Source organism: Sorex fumeus, unplaced genomic scaffold, assembly GCF_029834395.1.
Source record: "Sorex fumeus unplaced genomic scaffold, SorFum_2.1 ptg000006l, whole genome shotgun sequence".
NCBI classification, from domain to species: Eukaryota; Metazoa; Chordata; class Mammalia; order Eulipotyphla; family Soricidae; genus Sorex; species Sorex fumeus.
In genome coordinates this window covers 25,393,679-25,414,401 of record NW_026606063.1, presented here as the reverse complement: position 1 = coordinate 25,414,401, position 20,723 = coordinate 25,393,679, and the positions used below count along the sequence as shown (strand labels likewise).

The window sequence follows — 20,723 nt, the reverse complement described above, 5'->3', positions numbered from 1 at the left end:
AGACATTGTTTCTTTATTTACTGCAAAGTTTAACCCAGAGCTCATTGCTCTGTTTACTAGGTGTTGGGCCATAGGTACGTAATTTAAGCCTTGATTTCCCCATATGTACAATGGGATTATCTTTACTTCATTGAAGTGTTGCAGTCTTTGAGGAGAGCGCGTACAAGATACCTGTATACTAAGTGCTAAGGTAGTAGACAGTTCTTGGTAAAGGTAGGGGAAAGAGGATTAATAGGACTGACTTAGAAAACCAACCTCCTTGAGTCAGTGTAATTCCTAATGCCCATTAGAGATGATAAGATTGAGGCTCATGGACTAGAATAGGTAATAGCATTATCACTCCAATTTTGATTATTCTCCTGATCATCTTGAGTGCCAGCAGACAAGAAGTTGGTGTGAAAGCAGCCAGGTTTTGTCTGTTTTTGAGGCAGGAACTCCAGGGTAGATAAGGTGTGGTGTATGTAAATTGTCAGAATGACTTTGAAACTTACTTTCCGTTCACTGACAGAGAAATTGGAAAGCCAGACCGGGAAATTGCCACGCACTCCCTTCCTCTAATTCAATTCTACATTGATATCCACTCTGTCAAATCACTGTGAAGATGAGATGACAACATGTTCATTGTGTCCGCGTCACAGTCTGTTATTTCCAAATGTGTGTGAAGATCCATAATTGTGTTGACACCCATTTGGTCTCCCTCCCCTGGCAGCTTCGTGAGCTGCCTGGACACGTTGTAATTAACTCTCCTCATTCCACACCCCTGCCTGTTGTCCCATGGATCTACAGCGCCAGGCACTGCTCCTGACCTCATCGCAGTGGTCACATTTGTGTAACATCCCATCAACTGGATATGCACTCCTTTTTCTGCCTCTCCTGTTTGCCCCTTGAAGTGTCAGAGAGAATGTCCTTATTAGTTTAAAACAACAAAGTCTTTGGGACAAGTGCCACGATTGGTTGAAAGATCACCACCATTGTTGCTAGAATTTCTTGCATAGATGATTTTAATAATACCTTGTTCTACTGCTGACCAATGATTTAAACAACTTCTGTTTTGCTTGCTGAATTGATCAAAATGGGATAGGGCAAAGCTGGGAGAGTTTCAACAGCTTCTAGTCTAACAATATTGGAAATAAAAGACTTAAGGATGTAAGATCACTTAACATTTAATTAAATTTAAAAGGCAAAACAATTAGATGCTTATTCTGATTTCCAAACATATTAAATATAGATCCAATTCCATCATATTTATCTCTTGTAGATTATCTAAACATTTGTTTTGAAAAATAAAATTTAAAGTTCCTGTAATAACCAGAAAAGGGGATGATAGGCTAGGATACAGATTTTCTTTTAAAGCTCAAGATAAAACAAAAAGTATTTTTATGTTGTAAACAGCTGGCTTTTTCTTTGATATTTTATTACCTATGTCATTTCTAAATTGCTGCAGATATGATCACAGAGGTCAAGAGTGATATATTATTTAGGCAATGCTTTTATGGGCTGGAGCGATAGCACAGCGGGTAGGGCGTTCGCCTTACACGCGGCCAACATGGCCGACCTGAGTTCGATTCCTCCGCCCCTCTCGGAGAGCCCTGCAAGCTACCGAGAGTATTCGATATGCCAGACACAGTAACAACAAAGTCTCCAATGGAGACGTTACTGGGCCCGCTCGAGCAAATCGACGATCAACGGGAGGGCCTTTACCTTTACCTTTACCTTTTATGATAGGGAAAACTATAACTCCTGCTAAGATAAATTATATTTATCTAAACTTTCTTTTGTGACTATGCTCGAGTCTTTAACTTATCTTCTATAACTTCACATTCTGAATAAGACTCTAAAAAGATGTATATCCAATTCAAAAAGTAGTCCTGAGTACCAAATAGCCTGTGCAAGGTTAAAAAATTTAGAAAGTATCAGAATCTGTCCAGAATTTGATCTTTGAATTCATGCTCTTTTTAAAATATAAACAATGTGATAATAGAGTCAACTGGATGAATGCTTCCATTTTCAAAATATCCTCCCTATTACTGGATGGTTGGAACAAATGTTTTCTTTGTGTTCTCCTTCATGCCTCATTTCTTTGATTTTAAAGCATACCATCAATTTAATAATGACCTTTTTTATTGGGAAAATAAACTTACTTTTCTACTCCACTTTTCCGTACAAATCAAATATGAGAGCGCAACCTCAAAATGATTAAATTGTTAATATGAGGCTTGCCATCTTGCTGTCTACCAACTCAACTTCAAAGTGATTCAATTGTTAATAGTATGCCTGCCACTTTGTTATTTACTGAGGGTTTTCAAATGAAGGAAACTGTAAATGCTGTGTCCCCACTGTGACACAAGAGAGTTTGGATTCTCATCTACAGAGTTACCCCAGTGTGTGAGAGACAGTGGAGGGTTTCTGGGGTGAGAGTCACTAGTTATTTTGTGATTTAAATCAGTGATTTTTTCAGGTCAGAAACTTATTGGCCTCTTGGGCCCTGAGGGTATCCCAAGTGAGATTCAGTTAAAAAATGGGGTCATAGCACAAGATTAGGAGGCAGACCAGTAGGATGGGGGAAACACAGGAAGGAAATGAGGTCAGAAGGAGACCATGGTCAGAAGACTGAGAAATATTGTTCGAAGTATTACCCTGACAATCCTAAGAAGGTTCAAAATTGGGGGATGCAGCCTGCAGATAGGGGAGGCTGGCTAGGCGAAGGTCAAAGTCCAGAGGAGGGGTTAAAAGTGGGATCTGCATTAAATTACTCATTTGAGGATCAGGGAAGAGAATGTATTTGATAATGTTAAGGCAGTGGAGAAGCCTGAATTGGATGATACATAGAATATTCTGGTGCAAAGTGAGAGGTATGTTAGGGAAATTGTCCTCTCTCTGGCTGGAAACAGGATGGAGGGGGGGAGATTTGACACGGACAGAAGGGGAATGTTGACAAGGCTGGGAACTTTCCCAAGATGTAGTAACATTTCTAGTTCCACATTCCTGGTTCATTGCTCTTGTTACTACTTTCCAAAGTGGTCTCAGAAGCTTTCAGAAAGTTGGGCAGATTCATTTAGGTTTTATTAGATACGCAACTGGGAGCAAATTTCCAGAAGCAATTACGCACAGGCAAATCTTGATTTGATAAGGAGTAGATTATCAATTGCATTTACTCTGCCATACCTATAAGTCCCAGCCCATTCTGATTTTATGACTATAATTAAGCAGATAATTAAACACATATAGCCATTTCATAAATGCCACATGATGCTTTGGCTCTTTTATGTTTAGAGTCCTCATTAACAGTCCAAGATATTTCTCACTTACAAGCAAGGAAGTTCAAGAACTTAAAGCTCATGGTGAACTTTGAAAAAGTAGTTTCGGGCTGGAGCAATAGCACAGCGGGTAGGGCATTTGCCTTGCACACGGCCAACCCGGGTTCGATTTCCAGCATCCCATATGGTCCCCTGAGCACCACCAGGGGTAATTCCTGAGTGCAGAACCAGGATTAACCCCTGTGCATTGCTGGGTGTGACCCCAAAAGCAATAAATAAACATTAACTATTTAAAAAAAAGTAGTTTCATATCTCAGAGTTAACTTCATGGAACTAAACTTGTAAACTGTGTTTATAATGATACTATTTTACTTAAAAATGTTATTTATGAATGATGATCATTTTGAGATCCTTCAACAAGCTTTTGTTAAGGACCATGGTCTACGGTTTTATTAAAGCTATCATTGCACTTATAATATTATTTTTCCTTTTAGTAAATTTTTTTCTGTGATAGTACCATGGGGGTGAGTGGGAACAAGACATTATGTGAAGCTATGATTTAAAGACTCTGGAAGTAAGATGTTCTACTTTCCAGTTTTAAAGGTTGAATTGATTCTTCAGGGCTGGCTAGAAAACTATAGTGAAGGTTATCTTTAATGCAAGGTTCTGAGTAGAGAAGTGAGACCTGACGACTCTTGGTGGCAACATGAGCTTCTGGAAAATACAAACACACTCACACACACACACTTAATATATTTGTTAATTTTAATATAAGCTCATATTGTTTTATAAGACTTTCAATACTTTAATTTTACACATCATCAAGATAAGTAGAAAATACACAATTTTGTTGGAAAGAAGAGGATTTGAGTTCTGAATAATTCACCAACTGTCTTCTCTACTGAGCTTATATGAAAATTGAGAATTAATTTTAATTTCTTTATCTGGAGGTGTGAGTATAAAGGAGATATTTCATGCAAAAGTATTTTGTAAAATGTAAAATGCTCTCAAATTTCAATTTATCTTGTATATAAAAATTTTTGCCAAAAGATTTTTTCCCCTGACAACAACTTCTTTCTCTAGACTGTGTTCATTTTTTCTCCTGTATACTCCAACGTCAACTTAGTTGTACCTCTAACACCCATTAATGCATTACTTCAACAACCATGCACTCTGCATCTGTTAAGTATCAGCCTCTATATTAAGCATTGTCCCAGCAATGGAGATTACCCAAGTATTTATTTATTTTTAGAAATTTTAAATAATTTTATTGACTTCCAACTAGTTTATAATGCTGTAAACTGTTCCAGCGGGAACAGTTTCATAGCTCTTTAAAAAAATTTTTTTTAAAATTGAATCATTGGGAGATAGACTCTTACAAACTGTTCATGATTAGGTTTCAGTCATACAGTATTCCAACACCTATCCCTCTACCAGTATACATTTCTCAGCACCAGTATACCCAGTTTCTCTTCCATCATTCCCCATCCCCTACCCTGCCCTCCGACAGCCTGCTTCTATGGCAGGATCTTCTCTCTCTCTCTCTCTCTCTCTCTCTCTCTCTCTCTCTCTCTCTGTCTCTCTGTCTCTCTCTTTCTTCCTTTTGAGATTAGCCAAGTATTTTTTTTTAAAAAAGACTGTTTGCTCGCTCTGGAAAGAAAGATGGCAGCCGCACGGGAGCCTTGTGGAAAGCGGGTTTGAGCCGGGCTCGGGGGAGCGGCGGGGACCTCATGGGAAGGGGGGCTTTGTGGGCCGTCCCCCACGCCCCACCAAGGTCGCCAGCTGCCCCCCACGAGCGGCTCTCCGGCACGGCCACGGCCCCGGAGGCACAAGGACTTAGCACAGAGAACCAGCCGCTTGGAGCAGAAAAGCAAATGGACTTGTGTTGATCCGCGCCACCAAGCCTGCCCGGAGGGGGAAGGGCGTTGACCAGCCCGCCCGCTCCTCTCTGGAAAGAAAGATGGCAGCCGCACGGGAGCCTTGTGGAAAGCGGGTTTGAGCCGGGCTCGGGGGAGCGGCGGGGACCTCATGGGAAGGGGGGCTTTGTGGGCCGTCCCCCACGCCCCACCGAGGTCGCCAGCTGCCCCCCACGAGCGGCTCTCCGGCACGGCCACGACTCCAGGGCACAGAAACCAATCTCTTAACTAGCTAACTTTTAATAGAAATTCTTCCAGGGTCAATAAGTAAAATAGCAGAAATTCAAAACATCATTTTATTCTTAAACCAAGTTGTAGAAAGCAAATCATTTCACAACGCTGTTTCAGCATGTCTGATTGGGGGGGGGGGTGGGTCGTAAACTCTAAACAATAATTGTGCATCTTCTATCGAAATAATCTATCTAGTCAAAGTAGATAGAGTATTAACTAGAACTCATCTGCCTCACAAAGAATTGGGAGGGGTGGGAGGTGGGGGTCTATTGGGGTTCGGGGTTAAAAATGAGTATTGATAAAGGGAAATGTGTTTGGTATCTACATGACTGAGACCTAAACCCGAAAGCTCTGTAACTTTTCCCACAGTGAGTCAATAAATAAATAAATAAATAAAATAAATAAATAAAAAAAAAGAAATAAAAAAAAAAGAAATAACTACATGCTAGATCATAAAAAAAAAAAAAGACTGTTTGCTTTCTGAAGACAGGGATGTGGCTTTTCTATCTCTAAAGGAAAGGAGCATCTGCTTACTTCTTGAGTCCAAGAAGGTACATATCTTATCCCTTAGCAAAGGGCCTGAGACATAGTAAGTATTTAATGAAACTTAAACTTGAGTGTGTCATTTGATCCATGTTATACAAGAGTAAAGGGAAAGAAATGGGAGTTAGGAAGTGAATAGATCTTTCTCCTCTGAGACATATGTATATAAGTAACAATGACACATCACTTTCTAATGAATTGTCAGGTTTTTTTTTTTCAGAAGTAGCATCATGATCTACTTAGTTTGTGTTGCAAATCCTCATCCATATTCTAGTTTTGTGCTTGCACAGCTTCACACATCAGAGTTAATTTCCTTTACTTTGAATTTCGTCGTCTTCTCTGGGGTTGTAACCCTATGGGTGAACCGCTTGGAATAAATTTGTTGGACATGATGACAGTGTCTCTGAGACCATTCCCTAACTCATGAGGCAGTACTTACAAGGGTTTAATAACACCAAAGGGTTATTCTGTATATGTTGCTCTCAATGAGAAATATCCACTTTCAAAACATTCTCTCCCTAACACTTCTTCACAAGCTTTAAAATTGTTCTTGTCCTGTAAATATTTACTGAAAAATTCCCTGTTTGTGTAGCATTGTAGCACTGTTCTCCGGTTGTTCATTGTTCATTGCTCGAGTGGGCACCAGTAACATCTCATAACAAGTTGTGAGGCTTGTTGTTACTGTTTTTGGCATATTGAATAAGTAATGGGGAGCTTGCCAGGCTTTACCATGAGGCTGAGATACTCTCGGTAGCTTGCCAGGCTTTCCAAGATGGGTGGAAGAATCGAACCGGGGTTGACCATGTTCTCCGTGTGCAAGACAAATGCCTTACCCGCTGTGCTATCGCTCCATCCCTGTTTGTGTATAGATGTTTATTGAGTTTTGGTGTGTAAGAGAGAGACAAAATTAAGTTATTTTTGAAATTCAATTCCTTGAAATTTTTGACTCTTGGGGATATGATATATGAACGCAAATCTCCACAAGTCTCCATAAAGAGATGTGATGTCATGGAAGAATGTGGATAGAGAAAACCAAAGTTTTTGTCTGGGCCTATTTTTTCTCTATTTGCCAGGAAACTCATACCTTCTCAGATTATAACTATATATATAGTTTTGTATAGTGATTTTCTACATGATTTTATTTGAACAAAACTTTTTGCTGCCACTGAACAACAAGCCTTAAAATCACTTGATTGCTAGGGGGCTTCTAGTTTGAGTGATTTGTTCTCCTAAAGGAAATCACAAGACAGGATGATTAATTCAGTCTTGTATTGACAATGAGTACTCAAAAATAAAAGTCTGTAACACATGATCAAACATTTCCTAAATGTTAAATAAGTAACAGCTTATTGCTTTCCTTTCTTTTTTTTCCTTCATACTTTACTTCTTTCTTATTTCTTCATGCCCACTTCCGTTGGCTAAGATGGCAAAACTTATCTAGATCTTTGGTCTCAAAATAAAATTCAATAAATTTCCTCCTTGAAATGCAGTTACTGACTGCAGGCAAAGACAGACTAAGAATAATTATGGGTCTTTAAATTTGGCCTCATCAAAATACTTGGCTCTTCCACTGTCCAGGGAGTTTCTGCATCCACTAACTTCTATAATACATGAACAGGTACATCTTGGGATACTCTATCATTTGGACATTTGGACTTGCATGCTGGTAACCCTGAGTTGACCTCACCATGATTGGCATTTTATTCTACTACCTTAGTTCTCTGGAGTAGGCTATATTTGACGGCTTTTCATAAATGTGTTTTGGAGTTATTCAGCCAATTCTTTGAATATGGCAAAGATTTTTTCCATAAGCTGTTACCACAAAATTTTGGCCATTGGGAAGGAAATAAAATCTCTAACCCAAGGAAAGAATGTTTCACACAAACCTTAACAACAACACAAAAATCATTATTAAAGCAGCACTGATTCATCCATGTGTATGTTATCATGATCATTGCCACAAAACTCTCTTCAACAGCAGTTCCGTGGCTTTATAGGGATAAAAATTCCAGAGCTGTTCAATTAAAATACATGTGGATTAAAGATGCTCTCCTTTTTTACATTATCTGTCCTTCCATTTTTCTGCTTCTTATTTATTCTTCTATCAGAATTTTCCTCTTCCTCTTTTATCTCCCTCGTTCTAATCATGTTGGAAGGAAGATCAGCTAAAAGGAAGCCAATTAGGTCTGGAAAAGCCTAAGGCAGAGACAGATGTGTCAATGATAACCTCAGATCACGTTATAGTTGAGAAACTGAGTTGTATAAACTGAATACTCAAGGAGGATATTAAAGCTTTGAAGTTGAATGTCATTGTCAAAGAACAGGTAAGCTGAGCTGAGAAATGAAGGAAGAAAGCAACCCCTATGAGGTGAGCATCACTTATCAAGTCTTTTGTCAATGTGAAGATGTAAAGGAACTTGCTGCTTATTGGGAAGGATGCCAAGGATGTTTCAAAATGGCCATATCCACCGCAGCACTATTTGCATTATTCAAGATCTGAAATGCATACAAATACTAGATTTTCTCACATAGAAGTGGTATAAAAAAGAAACAAAACAACACGGACAATATGCAATTAAAACTAAACTGTAGTCTCTGACAGTGTTTTGGGGTTTCCCCTGTGAATTGTTGCTAGGGATTGAACCTAGGGTTTTTCATTTGAACCACAAACTCCAGCTCTTTGAGTTATTCCCTAGACCTGTATTATTACTTTTTCTTTTTCTTTAGAAATGGAAAAGCATGTGCTAGCATTTCCCATTTTCTTCCTTAGATTGCCAATTTATGTCTTTCCTTCTGTTTGTGATTGTATTTGGGGGAGGGAGAGTTTTGGCTACATGGGTGGTGCTCAGTTGCTATTTTTAGCTTTATGATTAGGAGTAATCCCTGATTGTGCTCAGGGACCTATATGTGGTGCCAGGGATGGAATAAAGATGAACTGAATTGGCTACATGCACAGCAAGTGTCTTATCTCCTATATTATTGTATGACCCCCTTTGTGATGCTTTATTGTGGTTGATCACTTTCTTCAAATTTACAAAAAAAGATTTAGATAGTACTTGCAAAGGCACTTACTTTGCACATGGCTGAGAATTCTATCCCTTGTATAGACCACAGAGCCTTAAGATCCGTATTATATATTTACACAATTTAAAGTATTTTTTAACAAAAATTTTGTTTGCAATTCTTTTGTCACTTAAAAATATTCTTTTACTTATTTTTACTTATTTCTGACTTGCTTATTACTTATTTCTAGTATCTTTTGAATCATGTTCTGTGTACATAACACTACTGTATTTTCTGTTTTTAAAATAATTTCTTTGTCTTTCATTTCAACAATTTGGTTATAATGCATCTGAGTATGGATTTCTTTGAGTATATTCAATTTAGAGTTTCCTGAGCTTTTTGAAGGTGTAGATTCAAGATTACAGATTTAAGAATTTCCCAGCAATTATTGCTTCAAATATTTTTTATCGATGAATCCTTTTCTTCTGGGATTCTGATACAGATGTTAAACCTTCTATTATTATTCTGTAAGTGTCTCAGGCTATTGTCAATTTGAAATCAATCCATTTATCTCTATTGCATAGAACTCTTCTATCATATCCATTTTTTTTTATTCAACAGATTCAGGATTTTTTTTTCTGCTGTATTTTCCTATATTTTTTAACCTATTCAGATAGGTTAACATAAATAAATAAATGTATTTATTTCCCTAGACTTTCTATTTGTTTTATTTTGTTTTGTTTTATCTTGTTTTTGGACACTCCCTGCTGTGTTCTGGGTTTACTTCTGGCTCTGCACTCAGGGATCACTCCCAGTGGTGTTCAGGGGATGATATCTGATGCTGGGAATTGAACCCAGGTTGACTGAGTGGAAGGCAAGTACCCTACCTACTATACTATTGCTTCAGCCCCAACACTTTCTATTTTTTAAAAAAAGTAAGTTTCAATAGTACTTAGGGTCGCCTTGTTGGGATGTCTCTTAATCACTGTTTAAAGTCTTTACAGATCGTTCCAATTACTGAAAGATCCCCACATTTGTTGATTCTTTTCTCATGTGAACTGAGATTTTCCTGATTATTCAAATGAAGAATAATTTTAAACTGTTTCCTCGACACAGTGAATGGTATGTTATTAGAAACCAGATCTTGTTTAAGTCTTGTGGTCTAAACATCAGCACAGAGGAGGGAGAAAACAGTGGCGCGGGAGCAGGAGCTAGTGCTGGGTGAGCAGTGGCAGCTCTCAGTGCTCTGAACAGAGGGCCGCTGGGGTCACAAAATTTTTGCTTGAATGAATGTGTTCTTTAAATATTCTCTCTCACAAAGTGTGTCTTTCGAAACCAACCTAGTCCCTGCTGTGAAGAGCCAAGCCTGGAGTGGGACTCGAGATGATGGTGATAACACTGGCAGAGTTACGGCAACTCCAGTATTATAGGCAGCCGGCCACGGTGGTAGTAGAATTTCTGCATGAACTAATAGTACTCTTTGGGTCCAACCTGGCGTCACTGCAGAGCACCGGTCAGGACTTGAGGGTGTGCCCGCTATGGGGGCCGGCTTGGGTGGTCCCTGTGGCTCGCTGCCAGCAGGGCGTTTCCACCACCACTGCTCCCCTGGATCATCCTGTACTGCTGTTGCTGTTGGCAGTATTTTTGGAGAAAAAATTACCTGAGCTCAAACTGTCTGAAGACCGGACCTAAGGACAGGGGCATGTGTCCCCTGGTCAGGCTCTGTTGGACAGGTGGTGGTGGCCCATCCAGAGCACCTGAGCGTGCATAATTGCTGCCCTGGCTCCCACCCAGATATGACAGTTGCTGCCTCTACCACCACTGGGGCTCAGAGGGTGCAGTGCTGCTAGTGGGTCAACCCGGACCCACTGGGTGAGAGCAACAGCAGCCTGGCGGTGCCTCCCAGGCTTCCTGACACCCCCAAATCACCACTATGCCTCCAACTGGACTCTACCAACTTGAGACCAAGTTTTTTTTTTTAATTTATTTTTTTAAATTTTTTTTAGAAATTAAACTCCTAATTAAACTCCTAATCAAGAATCAGGGACACTGTCTTGTTTGCCAAGACATCGAAAATCAGATGGGCTGGACACGTAATGCAATTTGGAGATGACCGGTGGACTAGAGTCATTATTGACTGGATTCCACGGGACATCAAAAGATCACGTGGCCGTCCATCTACGAGATGGTCAGACTACTTTGTCAAGACCCTGAATGATCAGTTTGAGGCTCTTTGTGTTCCTGGAGCGAGGAAATGCCATTGAGCTACATTAGCACGTGACAGGGACAAATGAAGACCTTACTGCCACCTGCTCAGGCAATCGATGAATCGATGAGTCAAGTGATCAAGTGATCAAATGAAACTCCTAAATTTAGGTATGCAGGAGCCACACCCATAAAACATCTCTGGTGCCATCTTATAAGCTCATTTATTTGTCTTGCTTATAAATAAATCTTAAAAGAGATAAAAAAGCTGCAATACATCTTTTTGGACCCCTGCATGGCTGAATCAGCTGTGACATATCAGTGGGGGATGGTTATCCTAGTGCCCACCCAAATACAAACCCAGAGCCACTTGCTCCCATAATCCAAAATTGCCACCATGACCTTGACCAGATACTACTTTCTCGGGACAGACCTCACCGAGTTATTAATCTGCTAAGTATTCCTGTATGTGGGTTTTGTGACTGAAATCTCCAGGCTTTCTTGGAGTCAGGATGGGCTACTTTCTCCCACTTTCCGGTACTGCCAGAAGTTCAGGCAGTCACGTCCATAACCCAAAGCTGCCATCCATTTAAAAAAAAATCTAACTATATCTTCCTGAATTTCCTGACATCTCAAATTCTGCAACACTGATAAACTAATGATAGCACATCAGTTTGGAAAAGTCAACCAAAGTCACTTAACAATGCATAAACAAAGTTATAACAACATCTTAGTCATCTCTCATACAAGGACCTAATGTCTTCATAATGAAATAAACAATTTATTGGTCCACCATTGGAAACCTGCCCCAAGTGCTAGGGGAGAAGATAGTGGGGATAGAGAAGGGACAGCAGGACAATGATAGTTAGAAATGATCACTCTGGATAAGATCTGTGAACTGAAAGTGTGGGTAAAGGAACAAACAAGATGATCTCTCAGTACCTGTATTGCAATCCATAATGCTCAAGAGGATAGAGAGAAAGAACGAAGAAAAGTGCCTCCTATAGAGGCAGGGTGGGTGGGGTGGAGGGTGGTGGAAGGGAAGTTGTATATTGGTTATGGGAAATGCACACTGGTGGAGGGATGGGTACTGGAACATTGTGTGATTGAAGCCCAATTATGTACAACTTTGTAATGTTCTATCTCATAGTGATTCAATAAAGTTAAAAACAAAACAAAACAAAGGTCATCTCAGTTTTCAAATGATTTGCAAGAATTACACCTGTCATGTGCATATGCCACTCAGAAGGTGTTAGTCATTAGTTCAGTTCTAATTTTTCTTTATTTTTGATGCGCTCTGTACATATCTAGAACAGGGGTGAGATAAAGAGTTTAGAAACAATATGAGTGGCTGTTGTTACTGTGTCTGGCATATCAAATACTCTCGGTAGCTTGCCGGGCTCTCCGAGAGGGGCGGAGGAATCGAACTCGGGTCGGCCATGTTGGCCGCTTGTAAGGCGAACGCCCTACCCGCTGTGCGATTCTCTGAGTTCTTCTCTCACTGCTAATTCTTTGATATTTCCTGTCTCCCTGAATTCCCGGTTTTGGTGCTCTCTGTAGAGTCTCATATTGTAGTTATGCTGCTTTGATAATAGACATCTACAGCTGTACCCACATTTAGGGCAAAGTAGAGTGTGACCTCAAGGGAAAAAGAGAATTGGGGTCTCAGTCTTACTTTTTGTAATCAAAGCTTTACTGAATGGAAGGAAAGTTATTCATTCCTCAGAAATTGATTTCCATAGTGATGGCATTAATTGGGATCTGGAGTAGGAGATAATGGAAAACTACAGATTTAAAAATTCAGGACGTAATAATTTCATCACCCATTCTGACTGCTTCCTTTTAAAGTCCTAACGGATACTCCTTGAATTCTGTTGAGCTTTTATCACTATACTAGTGAGACAGATGGATGATATGTGGCTTAATAGATGTTAATCTGAACCAGAAAAGGAATCTTATTAGAAACTGAACTATACATTAAAATTTTTTTTTCAAATTACTCTAAATGTAAACTCTATTGGCCACAAATCAGTGAATATGAGGTCTTTTTCCTCAACCTTCTTTATCTGTTGTGGAAGTAGTGGACGAGCAGTGATATAGATCCTTGAGAGAATTCTTTGTGATTATATGCTCTGATGCAGATGTTACAGGATACTTGTGAGTTTGTAGAACCTAGAAAGATATTATGTTATACTTACCTGGCAGGGGAGATATCATGATCATGAAGGTGGTTTTCCCAGGATGAGGCTTATCCATTGCACTCCGCATGTGCTGACCCCTGCAATTTCCCCAAATATGGGAAACTCAACTGCATAATTTGTGGTAGTGGGGGACTTTCTTCATGCTCTTTCTTGAGGGAAAATAAAAAGATGCTCTGTTACTCTGGCAGAGAAGAGACACAATCCCAGGGAGGTTAAATTTGTTGATCTGAGTTTTGAGGAATAAGTAGCAACTGAGCAAGGAAAAGGATGGGCAGAAGATAACTATATTTAGTGGTAGAAAGACATGAATGAATAGGCTTGCTTCCAGAGCTCCATGCAACTCAGTGTGGGTGAGGCCACATATGCTATGTAGAAAAGATGAGAAGTGCTATCCAGAGGCCAACCATGTGGATTGTGTGTGCTGATAATGATGTTTTACTATTATAAAAAGCTACTGGGAGATGCTAAAATTATATGACCATGTGATACAAAATTCTCCACACTAAATATGACTTTGGAGTGCAATGTGTGACATGTAGTCCCTGAAGAGTAACTTTATTTAGAGGGGTGTGACAAAAATCCTTTAGGACTTCTGCCTCTCCCAAAATAGTTGACTCTCATGTAGTCATCTGGCTGGCCATCTGTGCTCAGATTGAACCTTCAGATTTTTGTGCTCCTAACCCCTTCATCCAACTTCTGAGCAGCTTCTAGTGTCCTGGCAAAGGCTCTTAGTATATATCTTCTTTCTTGTTCAACATTCCCCATTTTTCCCTCCAAACAAGTCTAATTCTTCAGTATTCTTACTGTATGAAGACTGTGTGAAGCAAGAAAAACATTTTAGGAGAAACACACATAAAGATTGGTGGAATGACCTTGAAAGAGGCTAAATCTGCATTGCCTTTGGCAATCAATGTTGGCTAGAAATTAGGATATCACCCTTGAGACAGTTCAGTATCATGTAATGCTTTCTAGAGTAGCACAATACTTACTCTAAAATAACCCTAGCAAATATGCATATAGTATAACTGGTTAAGATAAAAAATTTTAGTGTTAGATAATCTCAAATTCAGTTCTTGACATGTTCAGTTACTCAATAAATCAGTTGGTCGAGTTACAGAATCTTTCAGTTCATTTCCCAATATTTATTTACTTATTTGTTGTGTGTGTGTGTGTGTGTGTGTGTGTGTGTTTTGGGGGGTGTGGATATCTAATGAAGCTTAGGTAATACTCCTGGCTCTGTAATTAGGGGATTGTTCTTGATATTCTTTTGAGACCAAATACTGCTGGGGAGATAATCCAGGTTTTCTGGAAGTAAAGCTTGCAGTGATCTCTATAGCACCTTCTTAATTTTATTTATTTATTTATTTTTTCCTTTTGTAGGAGTACTGCTATTTATTCAGCCACTGATTAGCTGATTGAATTGTGCATGAACTCCACCTTACTTTTTTTTTCATCTTTTATAATTATATTTATTGAATCACCGTGAGAGCAGTTACAAAGCTTTTGGGTCTAAGTCTCAGTCATACAATGAAACACCCGTACCTTCACCAGTGCCCATTCTCCACCACCAAAAAACCCAGTATACCCCCATCCCACACCCTCCCCCTACCTGTGGGGCAGATGATTTCCACATTACTCTCTCTCTACTTTGATCACATTCAATATTTCGACACCAGACCCACCATTATTATTTGAGATTTTACCCCAACACTCAGATCTGCTGAAAAGGCAACAATAGACTATTTGTGTTCTATTGCTGGTTATGAATAACATATGATGTCGCGTGGCTACAGTAGGGCCATGTGGTTTTGAAATTCCGAAATTTTAACACTTAAATCTGGAGGGATTTCTGCCAAAAGTCACTGGGTTTCGAGATCTGCTCCTGAGTCTCTGGGATCATGGCCGTTGAGCAGCTTGATGAGGAGTCAGAGAGGTCGTTCGTGGGTGATGACTTGGGGTCTCGTTGGGGTGGGGAGGACAGGCCCGGCTCCCCCCCCCCATCCCGTGAGGCCCAACAAGTTTCGTCATTGCGGGTCCAAGCCTGACTGTCCAGTGGCCTCTGGAGGATAATGGCCACCGAGCCGCCAGAAGGAAACAGGCGGAGGGACAGCACCCTTTCCCCCCTGGGGTGGCCTGTTGACAGTAACCTACTGCGGGGTCCAGACACATTTCTGCCAAAAGCCGCTGGGTTTCGAGATTTGTATCTGAGTCTCTGGGATCAAGGTTGTTGAGCAGCTTGATGAGGAGCCAGAGAGGCCGTTCGTGGGTGATGACTTGGGGTCTCGTTGGGGTGGGAAGGACAGGACCTTCTTAATTTTAAATGTTATTATATTTTCTACCTTTTAGGGTTATGTTAAAATTATATGAGAAAATATTTGTAAAGTTCTTGGCAGATCCCTGCCTATGAAAACAGCACAGCAATATTAGCAGGTATATTTGCTGTCTTTCATGATTTCCAACCTGTGTGCCCCATGAACCTCATATCTGTGCCCTTCAGGGGACTTTTGGAGGAACTGAAGTTTAGGAAAAACAATAGGAGTTATTCTTTGCTCTTCATTATCAAGACTATAGCACCTGCATTTTTTAAACCTTAAGATAAAAACAAAAAACCAGCTTGGCATAAATTCTATCCTTAATTTTTAATTCTTTTCTTATTTCTTTCATAGAATATCATCTGATCTACCTGAGGAGCTTTTAACAGTTTAAGAAAGACACTTTGGGGCTGGAGAGATAGTGTAGTTACCTTGCATGTGGCCGACCAAGGTTCTATTCCCAGAATCCCATATGGTCCCCCAAGCACTGCCAGGGGTAATAGCTTGCCTTCCATGTGGCCAACCTAGGTTTTATCCTTGACACCTTATATGATCCCTTAAGTCCCACCAAGGTAATCCCTGAGCACAGACTTAGGAGTAAGCCCTAAACACTGCTGAATGTGGACCCAAAATCTCCAAAATATATATACTTAAAATATAAAAATTTAAATACCACTGTATCACTGTCATCTTGTTGCTCATCAATTTACTCGAGCAGGTTCCAGTAACATCTTCGTTCGTCCCTGTTGCATGTTAGTGTAGCCCAATGGCGTCTGCTCACTCCATACATGCATTTTATTTTATTCATTTATTTATCTATTAAAGAACTGTGGTTTATAAAGTTACTGATACTTTTTTGTGGTGGGGGCACATCTGGCGATGCACAGGGGTTACTCCTGGCCCATGCACTCAGGAATTACCCCTGGCAGTGCTTGGGGACCATATGGGATTTTGAAAATCAAACCTGGGTCAGCCACATGCAAGGCAAATGCCCTACCCACTGTACTATTGCTCCAGCCCCTGATAGTTGAGTTTTAGGTACATAATATTTCAACACCAATCTCACCACTGACATTGTTCCTATACTCCATCCCCAACCCAACCCCCAAACCCACCCCTGCATATCATTAGTTTTTTCTATGGTACTTTGAAAGGGTGAACCTGAATAAATTAAGAGTCACCTGCTATCTGAGGATAGCAGGTCACAAGCCACCCCTCAAAGCATGTCGACCCAAGTTCTGGCAGTTAGGACTTTCTTCCCAGGCTATTTCTATCTGCCTTTATTCCATGCAGAATTCTCGGCAGTGCTTCTAACTCCTGACAGTACAAACCTGCAGACAAATATTAAGGGGAGGAAAAAGCTCCATACTTTTATGGTCTGTGATCTAACATTTCTTGATGGAATTTTACTCTTTATCCTAATATTCCTTTAGGACTATTTCCTGATTTGGTTCTGGTCAAGACAGTGGCAGCACAGTGGCAAGTGCCAGAGCTGGTGGAGGGACTGCAATTCTCAGCTCTCTGAACAATCATAATATTTCTGTGTGAGTGAATGGGGGTGCCCCTTGGATATTCTGTCTTAGGGAGAGCACAATCAAACAAAACTGGCTGGTTACCTGCTGGAGTTGGACTCATAAGGATGGTGGCAATCTGGCCACCAGTGGTGGTGCTACTGCAGCTCTTTGTGCTATGGGCGGTGGCAGAGTTTTAATGTGTCTGAATAGGGCTCTTGTGCACAACTTGGCATCACTGCAGATTGTGGCTCCCAGAGTTGAGGCGGCACGCCGGGTTCTTACCATGGGACCCTGGAGATTTGCTGCTGGTGGGACAGACCCACTGCCATTTTTTTCTCAATCCAGCCTGACACCACCTGCAGTACATTATGGAGGATAAACTTCCTGAGCACCAACTGTCTGGAGATGGGGGGGTGTGTGCCTCGGGTCAGGCTTTGCTGCATTGGTGGCTGAATACTGCCCAGAATGCCCAGGTCATCAATGGCAGCAGCTCTGGCCCCTGTCCTGGTCCCTGCTGGGTCCACTATTGACATTGTTATTGTAGCTAGAGGGTGGGGCAGTGCCTCCAGAAAGGTCAACCTGGACCTGCAGGGTGAGTGCACCAGCAGCCTGATGGTGCCTTCAGGCTTCCTGATACCCGCCAAATTGCCACTGTGCCTTTGACTGAACTCCAACAACTCAGGACCAAGTTTGCTGAGAAATTAAACCACCAAAAGTTAGGTATGTGCGAGCCATGCCCACAAACTATCTCCTGCTCAGCCATACAAGCCCTTTTATTGACCTTGCCTTAGACACCCATAAATAAATCTTGAAAGAGATCAAAAGCTGCAGCTAATCTTGGATCCACACAAGGCTGAACAGATCGGGGGTACATTGGAGAGGGTCAGGTAAGTCCAGTGCCTACCCAAACAAGGCTCCCAGCAGTCACTTGCTTCCACAATCTAAAATTGTTGCCATACCTCTGATCAGACTCCACTAACTTAGGATAGACCTCACTGAGATATTAATCTGCTGAAAATTTGGGCATGCGGGTTTTGTGACTGAAATCTCCAGGCTTTCTCAGAGTTGGGATAGGCTACCTTCCCCCTGCTCCCTGTACTTCTGGAAGCTCTGGCAGTCATGTTCAAACCCCAAAGCCATCATCCATTTAAAAAATGCTACTCCAGCTGTACCTTTCTGATAAAAATACTGAATGCCCTGAACAAACACTATGACCTCTTAGTACCTGTACTGAAAATCACAATGCATAAAGCGAGAGAGAAAGGCAGAGAGAGACACACACATAAATACACACAGAGAGAGAGAGAGAGAGAGAGAGAGAGAGAGAGAGAGAGAGAGAGGAAAGGTGCCTTCCATAGAGGCAGATGGGGGATGGGGTCGTAGGGGGGTGGTGGGAGGGAAACTGGAGTTATTGGTGATGGGAAATGTACACTGGTGGAGGGATGGGTGCTGGAACATTGTATGACTGGAACCCAATCATGAATAGCTTTGTGATGGTTTATCTCATATTGATTCAATTAAATAAACCAAAACAAACAAAAAGAAATATTCCCTGACTTGTAGCCCAAGTTTATGTTGACCAATATACAAAATACTAACAATAATACAAACTTCAACACCTATTGTATTTCAGGTACTACATAAAATTTACATTATATATTTTTTCCCAGAAAGTCTTGGATAAAACTGATATATGCAAGCTAAATTACAAAATCAACATCAGGAGATCAGAAAAGGCAATGCAAAGTCTCTTCCAACAGACAAATTATTCTTTGGTTTAAAATATTTAAAGAAACTGAAACAACCGTGCTGGAATATCTAAGAAAAAGAATGAGGCAATCAGAAAAAAAAATGAGGCAATCAGGTACTGTTAGAGGCAGAAGAAGCAGTCAAACTTCATCCATACTCATAGAGGTATTCTCATAGACAAAGAGATTTTGATTTTTTTCTGACCCTCTGGCCACACTGCTTATAATTCCCTGAAACATATTTCATCTAAATATGTTTAGATTTGAGGCTGTAGTGATAGCACAGCAGGTAGGGTGTTTGCCTTGCACGTGGCCAACCTGAGTTCGATTTCCAGCATCCCACATAGTCCCCCGAGCACTGCTGGGGTCATCCCTGAGTGCAGAGTCAGGAATAACCCCCGAGCATTGCCAGATATGACCAAGAAAGCAAAAAAAATGTGTTTAGATTTCATCTAAATCCTTACTCTGGTTCCATATTCATAATTCAACTTCCTAATTATGATTTGGTTTTCTTTATCCTTTCAATATGTGAGGAGCAAATGTTGATAATTCTGATATAACCTAGAAGTCTACACCACATCTCTTGTCACTTAAATAGTTGATATTCCTTAATAATATTAAAAATTAAAAGCTGACCTAATGGTATTTCATCATTGTAGTGACTTCGGTGAGTATAACTCCATCTGGAGACATGCTGGGCTGATATTCATGTCATTGTCATATCATGGATCATAGTAAATTTTCAACATAATTTGACCTGTGTGTATTATTCTTTCTCAAACATATTAATTACATTTTATCTAGAATCAACCTTCTCTTTTACTATCTTGAAACTTTCTTGGTGTTATCAACTTTATTTCTTTAAATGGCAAAACAGAAACTTAAGCAATAGAAAGATCATTAACTAATTACATTCCTGTAATGAAACTTCTTTAGAATCAGAACTTCTAAACTTGTGCATTTCTACGTTATTAGATATTTTCATTTTTCTGCATTTCATTCCTCTTGCTACAGCCTAATAATTTGTGTTGTGTTTAGTAGTGAGAATGTCACCTTCAATGTAACAGTCATGAACCACATCTCTGTCTTTATGAATAAATAATTACAAAGATCAATCACTGTCTTTGTGATAATATGCAAGACTGATCTCTTTTATAAGAAGGTGAGTTCTAGGTTTATTAATGAAGGCATTTCCAGATAAATATGTACAGCGTGGTTCTTGGAGCACAAAAATTCTCCAACATGGGTAATTCTTTTTACCACTGGTGTAGAGAGGTGTAGGAAGATAAAAGAACATAATAAAAGGACTCTCATAAAGCTGAAAAATTTAAGGGTCAGTTGCTGCATAAAAGATTCCTGGAAAATTCTTCCAAATCATCCACTTCCCACTGATGACTTGCCCCTGTTTGGGGAGGGTCAGCCCAGACAGATAGGAAGCAGGTTTCTGTGAAGCCAGTTTTAAGTGCTGACAGGATTTTGGCAGGGAGGCAGCTGAGATCTGTTCCTACTGATACATAATTCCATACTTCCAACAGGCAGGCCTGGGAATGGCAATGGCTTAGAACATTTTTTGTGGGTCAGTTTCAGAAACAGTTGAAAGAGGACTTTGTGGAAGGACAGAAGGATGGGTCAGCTGGAACCACTTAATTGAGAGTTCTTCAAATCCCAGCTAAAATGCAACCTTTACATGAAGGTCTTTACCTGATAGGTGCCCTATAACTTAGTCTTATCTTTCTCTCTATATTTCATAGGTAGACAACCTGAGCCCTCTGTATTTATTGTCCTTTCTCAAC

The 20,723-nt window shown here is 40.3% G+C and overlaps 1 non-coding gene across 1 annotated transcript; it reads left to right on the top strand.

Moving 5' to 3' along the window:
• The first annotated feature begins 13,345 nt into the window (after window positions 1-13,345).
• On the top strand, window positions 13,346-13,505 carry LOC130038493 (U1 spliceosomal RNA). Its single transcript, XR_008794722.1, has one exon. It is a non-coding gene; the product is annotated as a U1 spliceosomal RNA (small nuclear RNA).
• Window positions 13,506-20,723: the final 7,218 nt, after the last annotated feature.